The sequence below is a fragment of the Lepisma saccharinum genome, chromosome 14 (genome assembly GCF_977018435.1).
Source record: "Lepisma saccharinum chromosome 14, izLepSacc3.1, whole genome shotgun sequence".
Taxonomy (NCBI): domain Eukaryota; kingdom Metazoa; phylum Arthropoda; class Insecta; order Zygentoma; family Lepismatidae; genus Lepisma; species Lepisma saccharinum.
Window position 1 is genome coordinate 55,493,562 of NC_139242.1, and position 25,104 is coordinate 55,518,665.

The 25,104-nt window shown below is 37.8% G+C and overlaps 1 long non-coding RNA gene across 1 annotated transcript in view; it reads left to right on the top strand.

Annotated features, from left to right (window-relative positions):
- Positions 1-10,897: 10,897 nt before the first annotated feature.
- The window catches only part of LOC145998366 (uncharacterized), a 32,268-nt gene continuing 18,061 nt past the window's right edge, over positions 10,898-25,104 (top strand). Inside the window, exons 1-2 of the long non-coding RNA XR_014443309.1 lie at positions 10,898-11,010; positions 24,453-24,595. This is a non-coding gene — a long non-coding RNA (uncharacterized LOC145998366). The remainder of the gene's footprint in view (positions 11,011-24,452; positions 24,596-25,104) is intronic.

Consider the following 25,104-nt stretch of genomic DNA (forward strand, 5'->3'; position numbering starts at 1 on the left):
GTTTAACTAACAGTATTCAAATCTCTGAGGGGGCCGGGGCATTCCACATTTACCTTTGCTAGAAAACGCAGTGCAATAAATATTCTTTTTAAGTTATGCAATAATTTTGACATTATATTCATGTCCATTCCCCAAACTAGATTTATATACACAACCAACTCTGATGCGACATTGTGAAAAATTCTCGCATGTTCGCGAAACAGGAAATACACGTCATAGCTTCCGTGAATCGAAAGCAAGGTTACTGGGGCACGCAAAATACCGTAAGAAGAATTATATATTCCAAATGCAGGCATCATCATTTTTCTCTTGCACAAATAGAATAATCGGGCTGAATTTCCAGTCTAAAACTACCATGTTCTGGCAGCAAGTATCAAAAACCTGTGGTAATTTTATTATATGATAGGAGGTGAGTAAAATAGTTGTTGTAAGTTACCTTTTAAACCCAGTACGTGTGTAGGAAAAACTGCGTATAAGCTGTATCACACTCTCTCTGTCTGTGTGTCAGGTGGTCGTGTCGTTCGCTAGTTGTATGTCACAGCTTAACCCGTACTAGGTAATATTTTTACATGAGGTAAGTTGACATACTCTGGTAGGGTATATGTTTCAAGCCTCTAGCTGTAGAGCCTATTTGCAAAAAATAAGTTTGGTAACACTACTCGTCAAAAGCAGCTCAAACAGTGTTGCTAGCTGTAGGTTAATTTTCCCCGTTATACAATTGCAAGAGGCGAGTTGCTTATAGCCTATCTGGAAGGCTTGGTGTGTGTGTATCCATGGCTTATGTCGTAGGTTAATAAAATTTGCAATAGATCTTGTATGTCTTGCCAACCGTCGGCCCTTACATGTTATATAGCAGTTTTACTTATTGTAAGACATAGTGTATATGTATGAGTAGGGGGAGGTTAGTTTAGTTCACAATAAATCGACCTGTCACGCTATGACCAATTTCTGCTTTTGAGTCACCTGTAAGGCTATATGTGGGTGGGTGAAAAAGCTTAGTTTAATTCACGATAGATCACATTTTAAATTTGTTAGGTTAGTTTTTGTAGAGCTCTCTTTTTCCATTTTTCCTCTATACAGTAAAGCTGTAGAAGACGCAATTAGCTAACCTAGCATACAACATACCTTCCTAATTAATATGGATATTGTCACACACTCCTCTTATTTTATACTGTTGTAAATAGAAAAGATTATGTACGGTAAATGTTTTGTACATTATAGGAAAAAAATGCAAAATATCCTCCAATTTTAATTCGAATCGAGTCGAATTTTTACATATTTCCACGCCGCCACATATTGTCCTATTTGCTTCTTTTACTTGCCTTGCTTAATTAACTCTCGCTAATTAGCATTTTTTTGGAAGAAGTCAACTAGAACAACATATGGCGGTATGAGAAATATGCAAATCAAAGAACATTTTAGCAATATATGGGCCCTAGCAATTAGCTTTCTCGACTAAGAGTACTCTTTCAAACGTCTTCTGCTGATCGTATTACTAAACGAGGACGTTTAAAATTTTTGGGTGTTGAAAAAGTTTGACCCTACTTTTTTATTTCTATTGTTTGCTAATAGATGGCGCTAATAGTACCCCCTCCCCTCCCCTCTCCCCTCTTCTCCTCTGCTGTATGGCAAATAGCACAAACATAGAAATCAAGATTTTGGAGAGCAAAACATAAAATTTGCATGCATCTGATGTCGAACCAGGAACTTTTATCTTTCGGGGAGTCAACATTATTTCTTACTCAGTCGTCATATAACATGAACGCACGCAAAGATTCACATGTGCTTTTATTATTTTGTGTTCGGTAAGTACAAGTATATTCTTACATAAATTATTGTTTAATTTAATAAATTGTAAAACTCGGAGCCTGCTAAACTAACACTCCTTCTGTATTTCATTAAACTATTGAAAGCGAATGTTGCGTGCACGCGGAAATAGCACAGAAAAAAAAACCGGATGGACGCAATTTAAAATCACTGGGGCAAGGTCAGTATTACGAGAGCGTAAAAAACACGTGCTTCCATTCAACTTCGAAAAATAAGAATGAATATGTGCATACAGAACACATATGCTTTCTTTTCACAGTTGTAAAATCATATAAATTGTGCATGAAGTAAGTTACGAGAAGGCTCTCTCAATTAGGTACAAGTATTGTACAATTAGGTACAAATTGTTGTACAATTATTTCCCCCAGTTGCCCAGTTGGAGTTGGGGGCATAACACTGGTATTATTTGTAATCACAGTGCTTACTCATGTATTTTGTTTAATATTTTATTTCAAATTCACTGTCAGAAACTAGTGTTGCCAGTTTCTGCATGTAGGTTTACCTACTCTGTTGGTTGTCACTGTCAAGTTTTTAGTATTCGTACAGCATAAAAAGCTATAACCCCTCCCCCTCAAAAATATATACATTGTATACGCCAAGATGTCCAATAGCCTGGCAACACATCATGAAAAAACATGCCAAGAAGACCCAGTGGGTTTATAAGTCAGTGCTACCAATTCCTATTTGTAGGTTAGCTTAGCCAGTGAAAGATCATACAGTAGAATTTTTGTAGAGTGGGTGTTTGCGAGTTCCACGATAGGTTAAGTTATATCACTTAGGATCGTAAAAAAAAGATAGGTTAAGTTGTATCACGTAAGATCGTGATATACCTACCAACTACAAATAGAAAAAAAAATGAGTGCGGTGAAAATTTGTACTAAAACATCGCTAAACGCTATAACATCGACAAAAAATTGTCAAAATATGTCAAAAACTTATATTCGATTGATAAAAAAAGAGGATACCTACAAAATATGATCCTCAAATAATAACGTTCAAACAGTACCTAAATAAAAAAAATGATAGGTTAAGTTATATCACTTAGGATCGTAAAAAAATTAAATAATCGTAAAAAAAGGATAGGTTAAGTTGTATCACGTAACATCATGATATACCTACCAAGTACGAGTGGGGGAAAAATGAGTATAGTGAAAATTTGTACTAAAACATCGCTAAACGCTAAAACATCGACAAAAAATTGTCAAAATATGTCAAAAAGTGATATTCAATTGGTAAAAAAAGACCATACCTACTAAGTACTATTTTGAACCCCCCAATATACACTACTTCGCACCTTATAAAAATCATCCCTGCTCGTTCCCGCATTTCCGTGCGTTGAATACTAGGTAAGTTGCGAGGCCAGCGGTGCGCTAAAAAATACCTTTCTGGTTTATCGTCTGCTCTTCGAGCGTTCAGTTTACTATATTCGGTACACAAATGCCCCTGTCAACGTTGAACGACCTATGTACGAGCAGTGATGGATTAAGGTGGGTGCTATTGATGCTGCAGCATTAGGCCCATTCCTGAAATAGGCCCAGATGAAAACAGACGAGAATTTTCCGAAAGCTGAACAGTTTTCTTTGGTATATTAACCTGAAAATAAATCTTAGAATGAAATTTGGAACCCCAAATTATATTATACATTTACTATTATTCTTTGCGCTGTGACGTAACTATAACGTCGTTGTGTTTATTGTTCACCGAAGGTTTAAAGTTAATCCTATCAATTTTACGTTAAACATTTTACTTAGTTTTTTAGCTGCGTTTTTTTCAATTCTTGGCGATTGTTGCCACTATATTATTGTTCGGTAAGTGCGACGTAGTAAATTTTTCACCTTGAAAGTTAGTTGTACAGAAAAAATTGACGGTATTTCATTGTTAGGTTTTGACGTGCAGCATCAGGCTCAATTTCGTCTTAATCCGGCCCTGTGTACAAGCACACGTTTTTTTTGCACTGCAAGTAACAAAATACTTGCGTTTTACACAGATATTTATGACTTTCTTCTGTTGCTCTCACGGCTCATGCTAAGTTTATATGAGCCGTAGCCAACGATACGAGCCAACAGAAAGCGTCATGACCAGTGACGTCAGGCCATTCGGAGTACGTTCATATTTCAGTGATTTTGAAAGTGAATTTGAACAATGCTTGAAGATATTTTGCACATCTAATTTCTGTATCAATATTCGCAAAATGAATGGAAAGAACCTAATTTTATACAACTGTTTTATATTAGGCGGTCAGGGGCGTGATGCTGATCACATCACCCCCACTCACGACCGGATCAAGAAAGTGTGGGGCGTTACCCCCACACCCCCTATACGCCTTCATGGAGTGGTGCTAAGCACAGGGTAGCACTTTACCTTTATATATATATATATATATATATATATATATATTATTGATGGGCAAAACCGGCCTCAGCACCCCTGTAGCCACCCAAGATTTTTGTAGTACGGTAGATGCATTTTGACCGAAAACTTGCAAAGTTTAAGTTTACATTTTCCATTATTAAAATTCCATTGAGGCAAGTACAATGTTAAAGTACATTTTCTAGTTCAGTTAGATCGCAAAGTTACTTTTAATACGATGTTTTCTAAAATCAAAGGGAAAGGGGGGGGGGTAGATGCAGATATGCCTGGATAGCACTGGGCCAATCATGAGCATGAGTGCCAAACTTGCTACGAAATCTGTTACCTGCCTTGTAGGTGGACGACGTATTCAGTGGCTGTGAGATTGTTCTTAATTGTTGGCATTTGCAGCTAAACGTGTACATAATTAGGCTCCATAAATTGTATTGCTATATTTCTGATAAATCTAACAGATGTGTAAAACGATTTTTTTTTTTAAGTAGGACAACGTTCAACATCTAAAGAGCCGTCAATGTTATTTTTTGTTTGTTAGTTCCTCATTCGATTACCGACAATGGTATGAGTGTTATCGATGTTCTCTCATTGTTTTCACCGTTATATCTATCCTTATCGTTGCAAATATTCAAGAGGGAGAAATAGGACGTTAAGAAATCAAAGAGTACACAAAGTAACTAACTTAATTCTTAAATGTTAAGAATTGGTAATATTAAAATTGGACCTCCCCGCCCTGCTTATCTAGCAGCAATACTGCTGCCTTGAAATTATGGGGTCCCGGGTTCGATCCCCGGTGGAGGCACATACCATTAAGTGGCTCGAATTCCACTATAAGCTGTAGGTCTCGTCCCAATTTGATTCTGTGCTATAGTATCTTAATACTATAATCAAGTAACCAATCAAGTAAACATTCTTGCATACGATGCAAAAATCAGCACGCTTGGACAATTTCATTCTTCGCAGGCCTAGGCCTACATGCTAATTAATTTTTATTTGTGATGTTAGGAAAAAAATTCTGCAGTAGCGCCAAAGTAGCCAAATTTGATTCCGTATAGAAGAATCAATCTTTGAAGCACATCTCGTAAAACTATTGATCCAATTCTGATCAATATTCGGAGCATAATATATATTCTGAAATAAAATTATAATCTTCAGCAGTCACTTCTCTAATCAAAATGCCCAGTGCCAAAGTTGCAACTACATATATTCCTTGATTTTATGTCAATATATTTGTCTCGTAGTGGAGGTGGATTTATAATGAAAATATTTTTCTTCCTTGAGAGTGGCACGTCCTAAGTGGACGATATTTCTCACATCTAGCATCTAGCATCTCACATCTCACATCTCACATCTCACATCTCACATCTAGCCCTAAGTTCTGAATTCCAGTCGTTGAACAAGAAAAGTAAGATATTTCATCATGCAAGAGGAAATAGTATCATTAATGTTAATACAGATTCTATTCAAGGGTGTTTTCGCTTATTTGGTGTCTACTTTATTAAGATAATGCCAGTTTTCTGAAGCAAGAAGAGCTACACTCTTTATACGCTACCTACTGTTGTGTGACAGTTTAGAGTCATGGCACACTATGAGGCAGAATGGAAGCCAAAATAAAGACTTTTAGCAGCTGCTTGCAATGATTGAAACATTCAAAATTTCCTTTTACGAACTTTATAAGCTTTGTGTTATTGAAATGTTCATATCTCCATCAACGATTGCTTGCGACAAACCTTCGAAATCTAATTGGTGACGAGAGATTGAGTGCTCTATCTGTTCTGTCCTTTTGTTTTGAAGAGCTTGCAAAATCTTTGGATTTTAAAAAAATTGTGGCTGCTCATAAAAACAGACGTATCTTATCCTAGTTTCTTGCTGTGGCTCATTTTCTAATTTTAGCAACAAGTTAGTCACACTGTTTACATAGAAATAGTGTTACGTGTAGTATTTATACGTATATTCAGCGAGTTGATAATGTAATGAGTATAGTTTCAATGGTGTATTTTGTACTCTTCACATGAATAGTAAGACTCTGATATTATTCCACTAAATAATGGCTTATATAATTATTACATTTTATTTGACATAAAAGATTCGTACATCGCGCTGCGACGCCAAGGGTCCCGGGTTCGAATCCCGGTCGGGCTTGGTTGTTTGTGAATGTCCATTCATCAATTTCATCATTGCATCACTCATCCCCATCTTCGCAAATTAGCCAAGAGGCACAAAACGCGAAGTAAAATAAAATAAATCAAATCAAATCAAAATCAAATAAAAGATTCGTGCCTAAAAGCACTTTTGTATGTGATGGAACAAAATGCAACATCTCATTGATTTATCTGGAGTTCTGATTGTAAAATAAGCAAGCGGTAAAATTATACCCTAAAAGTATGAAGTAAGTACATTTTAGCCGGTATTATTGATTGATTGATTGATTTGTTGGTTTAAGTCCACTTTATGTACAGTAAGGCTAATCGTGACTGGACATACAGTTTAAAGTGGAATCCGAACCACTAGAGCCTCCACCGGTTATCGAACCCGGGACCCCCTGATTACAAGGCAACGACGCTACCACTGCGCCATCGGGGAGGCCCATTAACCGGTATTAGTTAGCCCCCTCATTAGACCTTAACTGTCATTTGTTGACAGTTGAATGAATCTCTGATTTACTTCACGTTTTCTGTTAACAGATTGACTTGTATAGATCTGGTTTCTGTGTCTGTCTTTTTTTTAAAAAAATAAAGTGACTTACACCACTGTAACTTCAACCCGTCCAAATAATGCAACGAAAGACGTGAAAACTAATTCCATATTGAGTATCCTTTTGTCCTACTACTCTTAGATTCTACTAGCCTTGCTTTCCTTTACCTTGATGTTACCTCAATGTTTGCCCCCCGCCCCGTAGAATTGATTTCCACCCAAGGTTTGGGAGGGGCAATGCCCATTCCCCCGTGGTTCCGCCACTGCACCCCTTTTCCCCGTAGTTGCTTTGAACTCTAACCGGCTTGAAAATACTTTATTTTCTTTAAGAGTGTAATATCGTTTAATAACGGCGATAAGATTGCTCTACACTAAATTTCTAGGTGAAAGTATAATAATGTAGGGACACGGACGTCTGGAAGGGGGAGCAAGGATAGCCACACCTCCCCCTTAGAAATCGAATGTAAACCTAAAAGTATATATTTCACACGTATAATTTGATTTCAGTCATAGTAATTTACATTAATGCGAGGAGGAGGCAATATAACCCATGGAAAAATACCTTGTTTGTTTCTCCGTTGAAAAAATCTGCGGATGTCCATGATTAGGGGGAAATTGCCCCCACCCCTCATGCGCACGCCTATGTTGATGGGTAAGAAACAGGGGTGTATGCAGTGTATGCCATGACCGTGGCACTAATGTTCATTGCCATCTCCTTTATTTCCTCCTCTGTGTGGTTTAGAGACTATTTTACATATAAATTGGTTGTATACAGCAGATTCAAAACAACTACACATAATTTATTAATTTATAACAGTGACAGCAATTGCTCCGGGAGCAAGAACTGTTTACTTTTTCTATACTCCTCCTCTCGGTTTTGGCACTCAATTGCCGCTACTGATTTCCAATGTAAGGGAAACATAACTAATGAATTAAGTGTGTGGGAGTGTTAATAACAAGAAATTTGGTAGAGAAAGCGAAGTTGCATAGTTCAATCACATAGGAAATAATGCATCCCCTCCGTAGTTGCTTGGAACTTCCGTCGGCTGGAAAGAAAATAATAATTTCTTAAGAGCATAATATTGCTTAATAAAGGTGATAAAATTTCTCTAAACTAAATTTCTAAGTGAGAATATTAGGGGGCAATTGTCCCTCTTGCCCACCCACCCCCCGTCCGCACTCCTATGCCTTTACTTTTCGTGTCATGTTCATTCTCGCACGAAACCCACGGAGAGGAAGCAGATTTGTTTTGTGAAATATAGTTTGCTATTTGCAGACATAGTGCGTGCAAGCGATATGAAGCAACATGCACAAGATGAATGTTCCTTATCTGCGATTAAAGCTATGAAGAAAGTCTGAAACGAAATAAAGTTTATTTCTGCTAGAAATACTGGTCTCTTAACTGAGCGCCATGTGGAAACCTTCAATAAACAGGCATTTCCCCTCGTATTTTCGTCCATTTTTTTGTTACAATTTTAAAATTATAATTCCTGTAAACAGTGGCGTAGCAAGGAGTGGGCGAATTGGGCGACCGCCCGGGCCCTCGCGTCCCATGGGGTTGATATGAAAAATGTAATAAATAGAAGTGAGAAAAATAGATGGGAAAAGTTAATTTTTGCGCGCAATAAAATTAAAACATTCTGTTTCTATCTGGCTTTAAATTCTACTTTAACATTATAATTTGAATAAATACGTCAAATTAGAGGCGTAACATACAGGCGGTAGGGGCCCTAAGCCTAGGGTCTCCGAAAAAAAGTAAAAATTATTGTCGTGTTTATTATGTGAAACATTTACGCAAAACATTTATGTGGGCACTTCGATATTTTCTTCTTATGCCATGGTTTGTAATATTTACATCCTACAAATTTTGAAATGAGGAAACAAAGGAAAACTAATTGAAAATAATACATGTTATATTTAAAGATTCATAGCTTGCATTTCTGATTTTTTTAAAAAAATAAAGTTGAGCATATTTGAGGATAGTTCAGTTATGTCTTAGTGCCTGAAGAACATTTTTAAAAACGTACCTACTATTACTACTACTTCGGTGAAAGAAAATTCCATTAGTGTTTTATCAGAATATACCTCTGCCAAATGTAAATTTATCTGTGGCATATTATTAAATATAATTTACGTCCGTGGTTTATTATTACTATTAATATTTAAATATGATAATTTGCTGACGTATCATTGAGAGTTCAAATTTAAAGAACGGATGGGGCCTCGCGATATGTTGTTACGCCACTGCCTGTAAATAAGAAAGCCCTAGAGGCTGCGTGACATGTGTTAAATATTTGCGAAGAACCTATTTATATATGTAAATAGGAGGAAGAGTTATTTTCACGTGGGATGTTATCGGATATTGTCTGACACATTCCTTCAGTACACATGTCCAAAATCGCCGTCTTTAGTGGCGATAGGGACAATCGGTGAAGAAGAAGAAGAAGAAGAATCTTTGGAAACCGTTTATAATCTGTGGGCTGGGCAATGGCGGCAACGCTAAACCAGGTGATCTCTCAGGTACAGTAGAATAGGTAAGACAAGAAACTCCTCGCGGCCTCACGCCCAAGCCATACGTAGGGGAAGGACGCACAGAAGCAGGGTTGGCAGTGCATACGGGTCAAATGTCTACGCATAACGAGAACACAAGAAAACTAAGCAAGAAGATCTGAGTGGTATTGGTGGTAAACATACAACTGAATGACCGCGTTCTGCTAAGATGGAATCAATTTTGAACATCTTCAAACGGGGTTTGTTAATTTTCACCAAGGAATACAATTCTGGTTTGAACATGTGTGCATCAAAGGGGGTGTTGTTTTGAACGAGCCACTGAATGAATCATAATGTCTTTTCGGGAGGAGTAAGAAGGCGCAGGATTTATTTGTACGTTATGGCATGAGGCGTTGTCAACAACAACAACACTGTTTCGTGTCAAATTTGGGATAAACTTCTCCCCGGACCCTGTGGCTGAGTGGTTAGCACATCGCGCTGCGACGCCAAGGGTCCCGGGTTCGAATCCCGCTCGGTCATGGTTGTTTGTAAATGTCCATTCATCAATTTCATCACTCATCCCCATCTTCGCAAATTAGCCAAGAGGCACAAAACGCGAAGTAAAATGAAATATTCAAATAAAAAAAAAATTGGGCATTCATATCATGGTGGTAATCGCCAAAAGATTTTCCAGATTTGAACATTAACCGCCAGCATGTACAACAATTACACGTTGCACTTTAGACACCGGTGCTTTGACGGCAGCCGCGGTTCCATCCACCCAAGCTTCTTTCTTTGTTGTCGAGATGTGAAAATAAGTCCGTCAACGTAAACAATGGGTCGTCCTTGTCGACGAAAGATTTTTATGGCTTTGAGGTACGATGAACGTAAACTACTTATTTCGTCCTTTTCTATATGCAATTGTCTATTATTTTCTGCTTTTTCCCACTTAAACTCTAGGTCACGTATTATCTTGCGCACACACCAGACACTGCCTTGGAACTCTGTTCTTTGTTTCAAAACCCTTCGGATACCTTCCCTGTCCGTAAGGTGAAATTCGTGCATAACACGCCTAACAACACACTTATCGAACTCGTCTATATGACTTTTGATTTTTCGGCGAGGTCGTGTTTTATGGGGCGTATGAAAGTGTTTCTTCAACGTAGTGCATGCTTTACTTTCTATTAGTACAATTTTTCTCACACTGCTAAATGAAACACCACATGCGCGAGCCACCCTTCTTTGCAACTGGTTTTCGGACATACTAACTCCCACCTCGTCTTTCATAAATGCATTGACATTATATACAATTTCCCGCCCTTGGCTGTGGATTACTTTCCGTCCACCGAGTTTACTTGCTTTCTCTGAACTGCAAGCTTCCATGCTAGCAAGTACACTGCACACAAAACAAACACACACTTTAAATGAACACAGGCAAGTCGATCGCATTGTTTCTCGGTGCTCTCACAACATTAAGACGTTCGGCAACCCTGCCTGTGTGCACGATAGGGGAAGTTCGCGCATGCGCTTGCCGCGTTTCCGACTCAGAACATCGGTGGGAGAGTTTCTTGTCTCACCTCTTGTACTGTACACCCCTAGACGTACGGTACACCTCTTATATCCTGGTAGAAAAAGGTAAGTATTGTAAATGCTTTATTATGCATGTTCAACTAGACTAAGGATTCAACTTGTGTGCCTGTTTTTGTCCTAACTTCAATGTTAATGTACAGCTGTATTATCATAGAGAAATACGTACTCTTTGGTATTATGCAATGGATTGAAAATCGCCGGCTAAGTAGCTGTCAAATCTGTCCCGTCTTCTCCCCCTCCCCCTTACTTCAGTTGTATGTGATTTATGACATCTAATGCCAGTTGATTGTATTGAGTTTTGTAATAAATCACAATTTTTACAGATTTATACAGCTTATATGCATTCATAAACATGTCAACCTGAATGCAATTTTAAAACAATAATAATTTTCAGATTAATTCATTTTGTTCTTTACACGGACTTTTCATTTAATGCCCCTGTTATGTGAATTCTGGACCTCACAAATAATAGTATGTTGTTTTAGTATATTAATTCATCCTGTAAGGACATGCAAATTGAAGGCCATACTTCTGATTGTTTAATTTCGAACTAATCATGGTACACATGTAATTTTTACATGATTTGCTTTCTGTCTGCTAACACATACTTCAGAGCCTTAGTGATTACTTACCGCAGGTGGTACTACTTCTGTATAGTGGAGACACCTAGAAATAATTTATTTCGCACTTTTTTACATTGCTAACATACAATTCTCCATTGCGGAACATTTCTTTAGGGGTAATAATGAATTTCTAACGAAAATAATGTCTGTTTCTTACATTTACGAGTACTTACTGTTCTTCCTTTTCTCGGTTCTCTAACACCCAATATGGCGATAGCGGACTGGTTCATCGCGCGATGTGGCAGTGTTTTGTCGATTTGGAGTGTGAATGCAGTGTTTCAACATTATTCACCGAAAAATACCTAATTTCGTGGCCGGATTGGAAATTATGCTAATACCTCGTTAGCCCCACAAACCATTGACGTTAGCCCCACAAACCATTGGCATTAGTCCCACAAACCATTTCCGGTAAGGTTAGGTTAGGCAAACAGTTAAAAAACTTCAGGATGCATCCTAGACACGTCATCATCTTGTGAAAACATAGTGTGGTTTGCAACACTTATTGGGGGGTTACGTCATCTAAAACATGGAACATCGTGCAGAAAGCAAATGGCAGCAACAGCAATTCCATGTTGGAGAGATATTTTCCCAGAAGAAAACATGAATTGGCATTGAAAAGGTTAAAAACTACATTCCCGAACCTCAACAATGCTACAGAAAATGATTTCCGTAAGTACTTTCTTCTGTAAAAAGTAAGAAATCCGTCTCCACTATACGGAAGTGTTACCCTACATGTTTTCTTTGTTATACTCCTGTATGATTCTTGTTTGGGTACCTATTCGATCTGCACCGAACACCTCTCACTCATTTATTTCATCATTTTTAACATTCATAATTACCTATTCTGCATTGCGAAAGATTCTTTAAGGTGGCCTTTTGCTTTTTTCACAAAAATAAATTTTTCACATTAACAGTAATTATTGTTCTTCTTTTTTTCTCTTCCGTAAAACACAATATGGCGGGCACAGCTTGAGTAGCATCGTGGATCATCAGTGGGTATGCAGTGTTTCCAACCTTCTTAACCGAAAAATGCCCCACAAACCATTCACGGTAAGGTTAGGTTAGGCAAACATAGTTACAAAATGATTAACTGTTGTCAATCGGCTGAACACCTGTCACTGGTTTATTTCGTCACTTTTTACATTCATACTTATCTATTGTGCATTGCGAAAGTTTGTTTAAGGTGTGATTTTGCTTTTCTCAAGTTTTCTGATGAAAAGTATGTCAATAACAGTAATTATTGTTTGTCCTTTTTTTCCGCTTGCTTCAGACACAATATGGCGGGTACAGCTTCAGTAGCATCGATGATTAGTGGGTATACAGTGTTTCCATTCTTCTTTTCTGAAAAATGCCCCACAAACCATTCACGGATAGCCCCAAAAACCATTCATGGGTAAGGTTAGGTTCGGTTTAGTTAGGCAAATATAGTAAAAATTTGGGGTCGTAGTAATATCGGAAATGTGTATTTCGTTTTTTCATCTTCTTGGAAAACAAGCAGGTCATTGGAAACACTGACAGGAGATTACGTCATCAAGATCCGATTTACGTTTAGCAAGCAAGGAACAGCAACGGCAATTGTTCGTCGGAGAGATATTTTTCGTGAAAAATACATGATTTTCTGCTCCAGTAGGTTCTACGATGACAGAAAATACCTCCACGAAGTATCCAAATGCTAAAAGAAGCTCATTCCAGTAAGTACTTTCTTGTGTAAAAATGAAGAAATCATTTATTCCGATCAGCAACTGTTACCAAAAAATGCCCCACAGACCATTCATGCACAGCCCCAAAAACCATTCTCGCATAGCTCCACAAACCATTCATGGTAAGGTTAGGATAGGCAAACATAGTTAAAATTTGTGGTCGTAGTAATATCTGGAATGTACATTTTGTTTTTTCATCTTCTTGCAAAACTACGGCATGGTTGGAAACACTGACAGGGGGTTACATCATCAAACGTACGCAACATCCGGTTAACTTAGAGAAAGCAAATAAAAGCAACGACAATTGTGCGTCGGAGAGATATTTTTCTTCAAAAATACATCAATTCCCGGTCAAATAGATTCCACGATGGAAGAAAATACTTCCACGAACTTTGAAAATGCTACAGAAACTCATTTCCATAAGTAGTTTCTTGTGTAAAAATGAAGAAATCCGTTTGGCGGAGATCGAATAGTTACCCTTCTTTGTAAGCACCTATTCACTTACTGTCGTTTTGAATATAGATTCCTGCTGTCATCTACTTCACATATGTTGGATGTAAAAGGGGTACGCAGTTTTTAGGCACTTGTCATTAAATGGTTTCGTCGTTAGAAAATCATTAAACATTCGAAACTGTTGCCAAATAGGGAACTAAACCTAATCTGCCTAACCAAACTACAAAAGAATGTACAAGGGTTGGAACTTAAATAGTGGCAACTATTTATTCACAACCGATACACAAGAGGTACATGTTTGTACCTGTTACTATCCTTCAAAGTAGTCACCAGCGTTGTGTAGAACCCGTTGCCAGCGATGTGGAAGGCGTAGTATACCGTTAGCAGAGCCTGTTTTGTTGATGGTGCGAATGGAGCGGTCTACTGCCTGTTGAATCTCTGGAACAGTTCTGAAGCGAATGCCACGAAGTGGTTCCTTCATCTTCGGAATCAAATCAAAGTCACAAGGACTTAAGTCCGGGGAGTATGGTGGATGGTACAGTACTTCCCAGTCCCATCGACCGAACAGAGCAGCCACAGCTTGCGCTGTATGCGCCCGTGCATTGTTGTGCAAAATGATGGGTGGGTTGCGCTGAAAGTGTCGCCGCTTCTTTCGCAAAGCTGGTCGCAGTTGATGCTCCAAAAATGAACAGTAATACTGGGCATTGACAGTCTGCCGTGGAGGAACGTAATGCGTTAGGATAACACCATCACAGTCGTACATGAGAATCACCATAACTTTCACCACACTGGGGCTCTGACGCACTTTCGACTTTCGCAGCGACCCATAATGACGACCTTCGTTGAAGGCTTTTACCCACTGTGCCACTGTTCTGTATGGCAATGCCGATTCCCCGCACGCCTCTTGAAGCCCTTGATGACACTGTTGTGTTGTACGACCTCTGGCACATTCAATCTTGATCCAACTCCGTTGTTCCTGTTTGGAAAACATAGTGACCTTCACGTTAGACCGCTCGCTCACAAGTGACTGTGTTTCCCTCGCTTGTGCGCCTGCCTGTGACGTGGGACGTGCGAGTCCATTTGCTCGGAGGTAAGGTAGGTATGTCAACAACGTGTGCTATCAGCGCCACTACTACATTCCATTGCATAGTGTCTCCACAGCAGTGTTGCCACTATTTAAGTTCCAACCCTCGTATTGAACAAAATCTTCAAACATTTTGACGTAAGTAATCTCTAAAGGTTCATTCCATGACAATTCAACCAAAAAAAGAAGGTTAGGGAACGCATGCTCTTAGGTTTTGATAAAATGTGGCACATGAAATCCTTCCATGGTGGTGGGAAACCACATCATTTTTTTTCCTTTCTTTTTTTCCCCTCTAACTTGTCTGGTTTCATTTGTGAAGCCCCTCAAACTTTGTCATCCACAGTTGATCAAGTGATTTGAAGTTGTGTACTCACCTGTCTAATCAGTAGCGTACGCAGGATTTCGTCAAGGGGGGGGGTTATTTCTAAAACTTTCTCCAAATTCACATTACCTTTGATTTATTATACTTTCATTAAATAATAATAATCACAATTAAATAATAATACTTATAATTAATTAAATAGCTGAATTACTACTAATAATACTACTAATACCACTACTACTATTATGTAGTAGAGATCTACATATATATACCATTTATGAAAACAATAGAAAGAAATTACTTTCTAATCATTCAATTTTTATCAAATCCTGAGAGCTTTTTTTTGTTTTTGTTTTTTGTCTGGTCAACGAGGTGAGACATTTTAAGGGTGAAGAATATCCATAAAACAAGAAAATATATTAAAATAAATTAATTGAAATAATTAAAGTATGGAACTCATCCAAGAAGCTGCGGTGGTCTGGTCGGTAGAGCATCTGACAATCACGCGGGAGATTCGGATTCGATTCCCGAAATTGGTTGGAATTTTTCCGGTTTCTTCCCCGCATAAATGTCCCCGATAATTCACATCTGGATTGTCTCGCTGTTCTTACATTTTCCAATAGTTAAGCTTATTGTCGTTTGAATAATTGTGTAGTCAACAAGGTGATACTTTTTAAAGAGAGACATTCAAACGTGCTGCGGTAAATAATACAATGGGAAGGAAGACTGGTGACTGTATTCTTGTCCGCCTAGCATTTGTCTATACATTAGCCTCTAGCAACGAACCAAGAACTTTCTTTAGTTAATTCTCATTGTTCACACAAAAAAAATACATGTTCGTTGAACACTGGCGTACATAGAGGCATGGCCGATCGTTAGAGGCACATACTTTTGGTAAATAAAAAAGCAAAATTTCAGTATAAAAACAGAGTCAATTTCGGGTTCAAAAGCAGTAAATAAAATGAAATTTCGCTGTTATAGCGGTGAAAAAGCGGTATATAAAATTACATTTTGGTTTTAAAAATGTGAATATAATCCCAAATTTGATTTAAAAACTGCACTATTACACAAAATAAACATACCCATTCTAATAACACATTAAATCATTACCAGAATATTAAGTTTATTCCTGTATAGAGGAGTCCATTTTTGTTTTTCAAATATTTACAGCAAAATTAATCAATTTTCCGTGAATTGCATAACACACAGGATACTTCAGACTTCAGAAAGTGTCGCGTCGGTATATAAACGGTAAATTTCGTGTTTAAGAGTCTATTTCGCATTTTGCAGTTCATTTCGCATCATTTCGTGACAAAACAGGGTAGGAAAATGCACCTCACACCTTTCAGAAACCTTAAAAATTAACATTAAAAAAGAGTGTTATTTCAAATTTCGTTTTCTTTTTGTCAAAAACGAAATATGCATGCCTCTACCGATGATGCTACAGCCCCTATAAAAATTGAGAAAATCAGAATTTTCAAATAAAAATCCGTTAAGATCTTTAAAAAATCAAAATGTGTAAATACGAAACCTCTTTTAAAGTGAGTCCCAATTACCATTTTTGTCTTTGAATACAATTTTAATAGACTGAAAAGCTCCAAGAATACGAAATATTTTATTATGCATCCTGCCCTCCAAAACGAAGCCATGTGTTATCCACATTTACTATTCCGGCCCCTCCCCCCCAAAAAAAACTGCGTACGCAGGAGTATTGAACATTGTTGCAACTGAAATACAAAACATTTTATTTCTCTTTTAAATCATAGTTACCCTCATATTTCACTTTCAAGAACTTGTGCTTATTTTCAAGGCATCACTCTGAAAGATGCGTGTGCTTGGAATGCTGTGCTTTTCTCCATTCTACATAAAAAAAAAAAGGTAAAGTGTTCCCCTGTGCATAGCACCACGCCATGAAGGCGTATAGGGGGTGTGAGGGTAACGCCCCACACTTTCTTGATCCGGTCGTGAGTGGGGGTGATGTGATCAGCATCACGCCCCTGACCGCCTTTACCCCCCAGGGTTTCCCCCAGGTACCCATGTTATTCGACGCTGGGTAGGCGCCGGGGCCGCTTCCACCGTTAGAAAAGTTCCCGGATTTAACCGGCCGGGGATCGAACCCGGGACCTTGAGCATGGTAGTCAGACGCGTTACCGACTGAGCCACCGCGGCCTTCTCCATTCTACATGGAAATAATAATTCAAATTATTATTATTATTATTAGTGGTAGTAGTAGTAGTAGTAGTAGATGTAGTAATAGTATTGTCCCAGATCTTTGACTGTGGTAAATTGGCCATTTAAATTTTTTTCCACAGCATTTTTCATAATATTTCACAAGCTCAAGGGGGGGGTTTAAACCCCGTAACCCCCCCCCTTGCGTACGCCACTGTGTCTAATCGATTTTCGTGAGCTGTGTTGAAAAGCTTCCCGAACTGCCTCCACGTTTGCCTCAATCACATGTTTCATGCCACTGCCTTCCTTCCGCAACACAGAACCAGTTTCCAACAATTGTTTATGCCATCTAACAATGGAATGGCGCTCTGGTGGTTTCTGTCCATATTGTTGTCTGAATTTTCTTTGTACGATAACAGGAGACTTGAATTCAGCAAACTAAAAACAGCACTCAACTTTCTGACCCACTGTAAATGAAGCCATTTTGCTCACTTGTAAACAAACGCGAAACGAATGAGCTCTAGCAATGTTCAACAACATTAAATGGCCATTTTACCATCATTCATTGTCCAATTCTGAAAATATATTTTGGTATCATTCCTGCATAACAATCACTAAATCATCTTTCCATTGGAGGTGGGTAAATGGAAAAAGAAGATTCTCACCATTATGTGTGTGGTGACATTTAAATGGTTCAATATTATTGAGGAAATGGCGCATTATTTGTAAGGAATATTTTGCAATGTCCACACAATGAGAATGAAGCTTCACTTCAAAGAGTATGTTGAAAATTAATTCTCTATCATTATACATTCAATGAATCAGTTACGAGCCTTGTATTAGATGAAAACTGTGCGTTCCTAAAAAACAACATTGATGAACCTTAATGGCATGTTGCTTGCTTGTAGTACAAGAAACCGATTGTAGAATTGCAAGCCATGAAATGTGGGATCGTGCGCAACAGATGTTCAGATTTTGCCTGAAAACAACAGTGAATGAACAGTTATTTTTAAAGCATAGAAACTTAACTAGAAATATTTTGTAATTTTTCTGTAATTTTCTTAAAAATAGTCTTGTAAATTATGAAAATAATATTTTAGTCATTGAGAGGATCTTTGGAAATTTTGGGGCTGATCTGATACTCCCTTGAAGTAATGCTAACACATCTCAAAATTTTCACTGGCACCGTACTTGAAAATTTATTAATCAGGTTTTCAAAATATTTATTCAGGGAAAAGTCAGGGAAGTTTACTGTCTGGAAAAAGACAACATTTTTGTAGTAGTGCACTAAAACTAAGTTCTTGAACATAGAGAAAGGAAGAAAGATCAAGCAAGAAATTTAAAACTTGTTGACAGACTATACTTCAGTTTAATGTATTGACCATTACCAGTTCTTACAGTGAAATTTGAACTATTTTCATGTAGAAATCTACTAGAATAGGTGGCTATGGAAATTTTCTATTTATTGTTGCTTTTTTAGTTTTTTTAGTTATTTTGGAAACAATATCAATGATCAAGTATCACATGAAAACTCACCCCTGATACTTGCTTCCCTCCCCATATCCAACAGTTAATTACTGTTGAGTTTAACTTCTCGTTATTACCTTGGATGCACATAGTGGTTCGGATTCCACTTTGAAACTGTAGGTCCAGTCCCGATTAGCTTTACTGTGCATAAAGTGGAGTAAAAAAACAGCAAATCAGTCAATCAATCATTATTAATTACCTTTACATGTGAAGTAGATATTCCAGTATTAGGTTTAGCGAGATTCCAAGCATGTATTCAGCTGAAATATAATGACCTTCTTCCAGTCATGTACACTAATTGCCCTAATGGTTTGGTCTGGAAACTTTTGGTTCTTGGTATGGAAAATCTTGAAAAGTCAAGGGAATTCCAATTTTACAAAATTGTAGCCACCCTGATCTGTATAAAATCGGTTTCTCAATTTTAGTTTACTGTGTTAATGTGTTTATAAGCTGCAATGAACTTCAAACAAGAGCAAGATCATACCATAGATTAATTCAGAATTGAATAAGCTAAATTTTTATGTAACTACTTTATGTAGGTCTACTGGTTCGTTTTTAATTGCAGTCCAAATTCCAGTATCCATAATTTTAAATTCGGCAGTAGGTGCCATGGCACACTTGTTGAAAATCTTTGGTGTAGTCAAAAGTTGTAGCTAGTACAGTGTATTAAAGCTGTAAAGGATTAAGCCTGTAAGGCAGGATCTGTAGACTGTACATTTGTCCTAAAGTTAAGATGTTTAACTGGAAATTTTTTTATGTGAGGAAGGCTGGAAATAATTTTGTTGGGTTGTATGTAGATAGGTTTTAGTTTTCTAAACAAGCCAGAAAATGAAATTGTTTTCCTTATAAGGTCAAACTTTGATAGTTTTAATGGAAAGTATTCATTTTGAAATAGTCAAAATCAATAGTAATATTATTCACAGGTTGATTATTTAAAAATGGAATGTGTGCATTAGAACCTATTAACAAAACATCCTACATATAACCCCCCCCCTTTTTTTTCAATGAATAATGAAGTGTATATCATCATAATTACTCATTCATTGTCATATTCATTACCTTACAATCAGAGGCGTCGCCTGAAGGGGGTTCACGGAGCACACGAACCCCCAACCAAAAATGGAAAATTTTCAATTTGTTTTTTTTTCTGCACAGTAAAATACTATACTTATTTCAATATACTTATTTTACAAAGCAGCTTTTTTCATTCATAAATTCTTCCCAATGCTTCAAATTTCCCAATTTTCCTCGCCTGTTGACAAGAAAAGCTCACCAATTTAGGCAGCGAGAGCCTGGGGCACATCTGCCGCAGTGAACTCCCTGTGCTGTATTCTTCCCCTGTTCTATCTAGCTCGACGGAAGAAGCCGAAAAAATCAAGGGTGAAAACTGGAAATCGGAGTATGTGCCCTTCCGAAAGAACACTCAACAAATGGCTGCAACTGTTCAGAGAATACCGATAGTGGCGGAGGGACAAGGTATTTTATTTTTCCATTTGTTTAGCTTCTGTATTGGGGGAAAGTAAGCAGTAGTTAAGATATAATGCAAGCACTGTTTGCATTGTTATAGTAATTCCTAAGATCTTCGCTGTTTTAGCCTAATATATTTCTTTTCCAATACATTTCACCAAAAATTAAAGCCGCAAACCTCCTCAACAACTCCATTGAAAATAGTTGTCGTGCACCCAAAACCTTCAATGGCGAAGGCTTTAAGTTCTAAAACACTATATCATTTACACTTACATCGATAGTTAAAATGTGTTGCGTAACCTTTAGATAATGTAGATGGGTCAAAAATAAAAAATACTAACACACTGTTAGCATAAAATAATACGCTTATTTATCTTGGTACACATGTAAAACGAGTATGAATAATTACCAGTTACATATTTTGGAAAATAAATTATAATTGTTATAGAATCCTACAGATAAGCTTTAAAACAATAATTTTTAAGTATCGCGAGTTGCAATTCTCATCATGAAATTTGAGCATTTGCCAGAGACCTACGAATGAAATATAGGGAAGTTGATGTGAAATTACAACTGTAGCTATTTTTAAAAACATCACATATTCGACGGTATTATGATTAGCTAAAATGAGAGCGAAGGTTAATTCTTAGGAGCAAGAAATGGAATTTCCAAAACTAAAATAAAGAGACATGTTTATTGGTTTATTTTACCTCGCTTTTCTGCCACTTTTGGCTAATTGCCGAGATGAGGATAAGTGATGGATGAAACTGTTGTAGGGACATTGACAAAGAACATCCATGCCCTGGCCAGGATTCGAACCCCTGACCCCTAGAGTTATAGGATGCTGTGATAACCACTCTGTGGTGGAGTTCGGCGAGAAGAAAGGTAAGGAATTACAATAATTCAAACTTGCAAAATCACTTTTGCATTGTTTAACTTGGTAATTTTTCCTTGTTTTTTTTGGGGGGGGAGTCTTCACGGGCGACAGGGGGGGAGGGTGTTAAGCGGAACACAATAATTCGCAACAGTGGCAGCAATTAGGGGGAGCAGTAGCCCCCCTCCACTTTTTGCCACTTTTGCTCTCACACTATGCTAATCCTTTCTAGGAGGGAAACGTAAACTGTCTTTGCGCCCCCTAGTTGTTTTGCCCCTTGCCCCCCTACTTTTGGAACCCATTCGCAATAAATTAAAATTGGCCTGTATTTTGTAAATGTATTTTCACCAAGCACTCTGGCATAGTGTCTACACAATGCGCTACAAATACAAGGTCCCAGGTTCGTATCCTCGATTAAGCACGCACTGTTATATTCATACTTTTATGTTGCTTTTCTTCGACAAATGGCAAAGACACTAGAAGAAAAAAAAGGAACCTTAGCTTCGATTCTTGGCTAAAATTTCATCTTTTGTATCTCGATTAACCAATGTCTCTTAGGTTCACTGTTCTGTTCTCTGCGATGGTGATCAAAAATAGATTTCTCTGTGTGTGGCCTCCTTGGTCTGGGGGAGGAGGCTGGCTATGAACACCCAAGGATTTACTCCACTGTTTACAATTCCATTTATCATTATCAGGTCCTGTAACTGCCTCTTCAAAAGATGTTGGTAACTTTCTTTCCACAATAACATTTTGTAGATATCTAGCTGTTAATTGTCCTTTTGTTGTACGAGCAAATGATAACTTCTGGTGACTTTTTATTCACTTTGATATCTGCATGTTCATCAGTTTTTGAATCACAAACTACGTAGTTCTGAATCACACTTCACTTCCTTTTTACCAAAATGCGAAGACATTTCCGGTTACTGTTCAAGAATGTCCACAGATATTTCACAATCAGTATTTTGATTAGATTTCCCACTGTCATCAGATTCTTGGATAGGTTCCAAAATTGAAATTACATGACTTCAACCTCTGGCTGCTCTACCACTTAACTCGCGAAATTTATACAATCAAAAAAAAATATAAAGACAATTTTACTCATTCACACAAATCAGAAGTTATTCATTTATGGTTCAAATCTGCTCATGTATTTGTTTCGATTTCAACGCAAGCATGCTGAATCTAGTCATGTGTTCTGAGGCTCTGTCCCTGTTATTCAAGAAGTATCTTCTTTACTTCCCTTTTCAAGCTGTTGTGTGTAGCACATGAGGTACCATTCCAACAACATTCAAAGGGAGCTTTGAAAGTAGTCCAGATCAACTTTTGTATTTCATATCTAAAACTGAGTCTGTCAGTGTTCCTGTTTGCAGAATTTTAACTATTGTGCAGGCCAGATGTTTTATTCAGCCATTTAAGCTCATTCAAATAGGACAGTATTTACCTTCATTTCAAATTGTGCAAAGCGTATGCAAGAAAACATCATTGGTTGAGATTAAATGATTTATAGTGATCTAACTATACCATAGGTTTTTGAATTTTGAGACGTTACATAGTTTTGCCAGTCAAGTTTCTGATTAAATATCGCTTGTAGATTTTTGCCAGTTGATAGCACTTACCAGGGTTAATTACGAGACCATTGCGTTTGTACCATTTATGTATATCATCAAGGTCACAGTTCAGTTGCTAGTTTTGCATTTTTTGGCATCATCAGCATAACAATGACATTCACTGTGTTTTACATGCAAGGGTAATACTCTTACAGTTGCCAGGTCTTAAGTTTTTGTGCTAAATTGTTATTGTTCAGCACTAGATGTTACGTTCAGGGTGTCTACCAGTCTGGAAAACCTGGAGAAGTCAGGAAAATTTGCTTTGTTTCTGGAAAATCAATGTTTATACTAAAAATAGGTTCTTGAACAAAGAAGAAAAAAGGATGAAGTATGCTACACTTCGATCAAAAATAGTTGTTGTTTAGCATTGAATTTCCTCCACTTTTGGCTAATCGCGACCATGATACTGAGTATTACCGACAGTTACAAATAGTACATGGTGCTGGTAAGGCTGGTAACTGCATTCGCTTTCCCCCACTCCACGCAATTCCGTTCCTCTCACGTGTTCATTGGTGGAGCCGTCTTGCATCACTGCTTGCGCAGAGATTTGTTTTAGTTTGCCAGCTCCACAGTTGGTTGGGACACAGTATACATGAAAGCTCACCCCCTGATGCTCTTATCTCAACAGTCGATTTATGTTCAGTTTTCTTTTTTGTTATTACTTTTAATTTCAGTGGGTTTCTAAGAGTGGTGTTTAGCTTAAATGTAGGGTCCATCTTGTGCAAATACATGACTTGGTTTGCTTTTACAAAATTGTAGATACCCTGTATGTTTATTTCACCTTGGTAACATGAAGACAAAAATATTTGATAAAGATGAAAATTTGGCACAAAGCACGAGACCTGTCAACTGTGATATTGAATGTCTTTGTTTTAGTGAGCTTGTGTGCAAGAGTTTAGCCACTAAGCATAGCTCACACCTTAACTTATTCAAGTGGTACTAACTAACTAACTAACTCTCTAGCCTTCTTAAACCCGAAGGTTCATGGCTGCAGCAACACAGGCCTTCCATCTTTCCCTATCTTGAGCAAGTTCTATGTACTCTTTTCCATCCCTACCGATTTCCCTTAGGTCCATCTCAACGTTGTCCCTCCATCTTCGTCTTGGCCTATCTACAGGTCTCTTACCATCAGGTTTCCCAACAAGAATCCTGTAAACTCCTCTTTCCTCTCCCATTCGTGCCACATGGCCTGCCCACCTAAGTCTTCTTGATTTAGTCATTCTAATGATATCTGGACATGAATACAAATTATGTAACCTTCTCCACTCACCTGTCTCCTCATCCCAGCAGTTTGATTGTATTCACATCATCCCCCATTAAGTCTACATCATCTGCATATGCTAACAACTGAGTCACACCATTTAATTTTAGTCCTTCTTTAGTTTCTTTTACCTTCCTAACAGCATATTCTAAGGCAAAAGTAAAGAGCAATGGAGATAATGCATCTCCTTGTTTTAAACCATCATGAATTGTAAATTTGTCAGACATATTAATACCCACACGAATTTTACTTTCTGTTTCACTGGTGCATATTTTTATCATACTAACAAGCTTCTTAGGTATTCCAAACTCGACTAATATTTTATATAATTTATCTCTTTTGACCGAATCATATGCTTTTTTGAAATCAAGTGGTACAATGAATAATTTTCTTCTTGCAGAAGTAAATCTGGATTCCAGTTCCTCAATCATTGGAACTCCTTTCCATGCTGTTTGTACATTTTGAATCAGCAGACACTGCTGCCGGCAGAGAGCCTGGCTTCAAATGAGGGCCCATGTGCTGGTGCCATGATATGGGACAAGGGTGAGTGTAGCCGCAACTAATGCTCTTTCTGGAGAGGGCCACTGCACACGATTCTAGAGTGAAGGCTTAGTAAGCCTGGAGGAAGTCCAAGACGTTGGATCGAGTCCGTTTACTGGGTTGGAAATTTTCGGAGAGCTACCACACAGACCAATGGCGATGACTGATCGCCTGAGGGTTTCTGTTTGGGAACATATTTGCTTTTCTTTGCCGTCGTTTTCTGGCAAGTGTCTAAAAAAACCCTTAAATGTAACTAATTTGTGTATGTAATGAGATACAGGAGCATTGTAGTAGTAGAAGAATTAATAAAGTAGCTTTTGTTCTTTAAGTGGGAGACTTTCATAATTCATCATTGCGATTATTCAAAAGTGGCGGAAATGCAACGTAAAATAATAAAAGCTGTGATTGCAAAGCCCCTCTCCATGTATAGTGCTGGTTGTCCCAACTAATGCTATTACAGGACCTGCTATAATCAGGATGGACAAAGAGCCTCTGGATAATAGCGGGTTCTG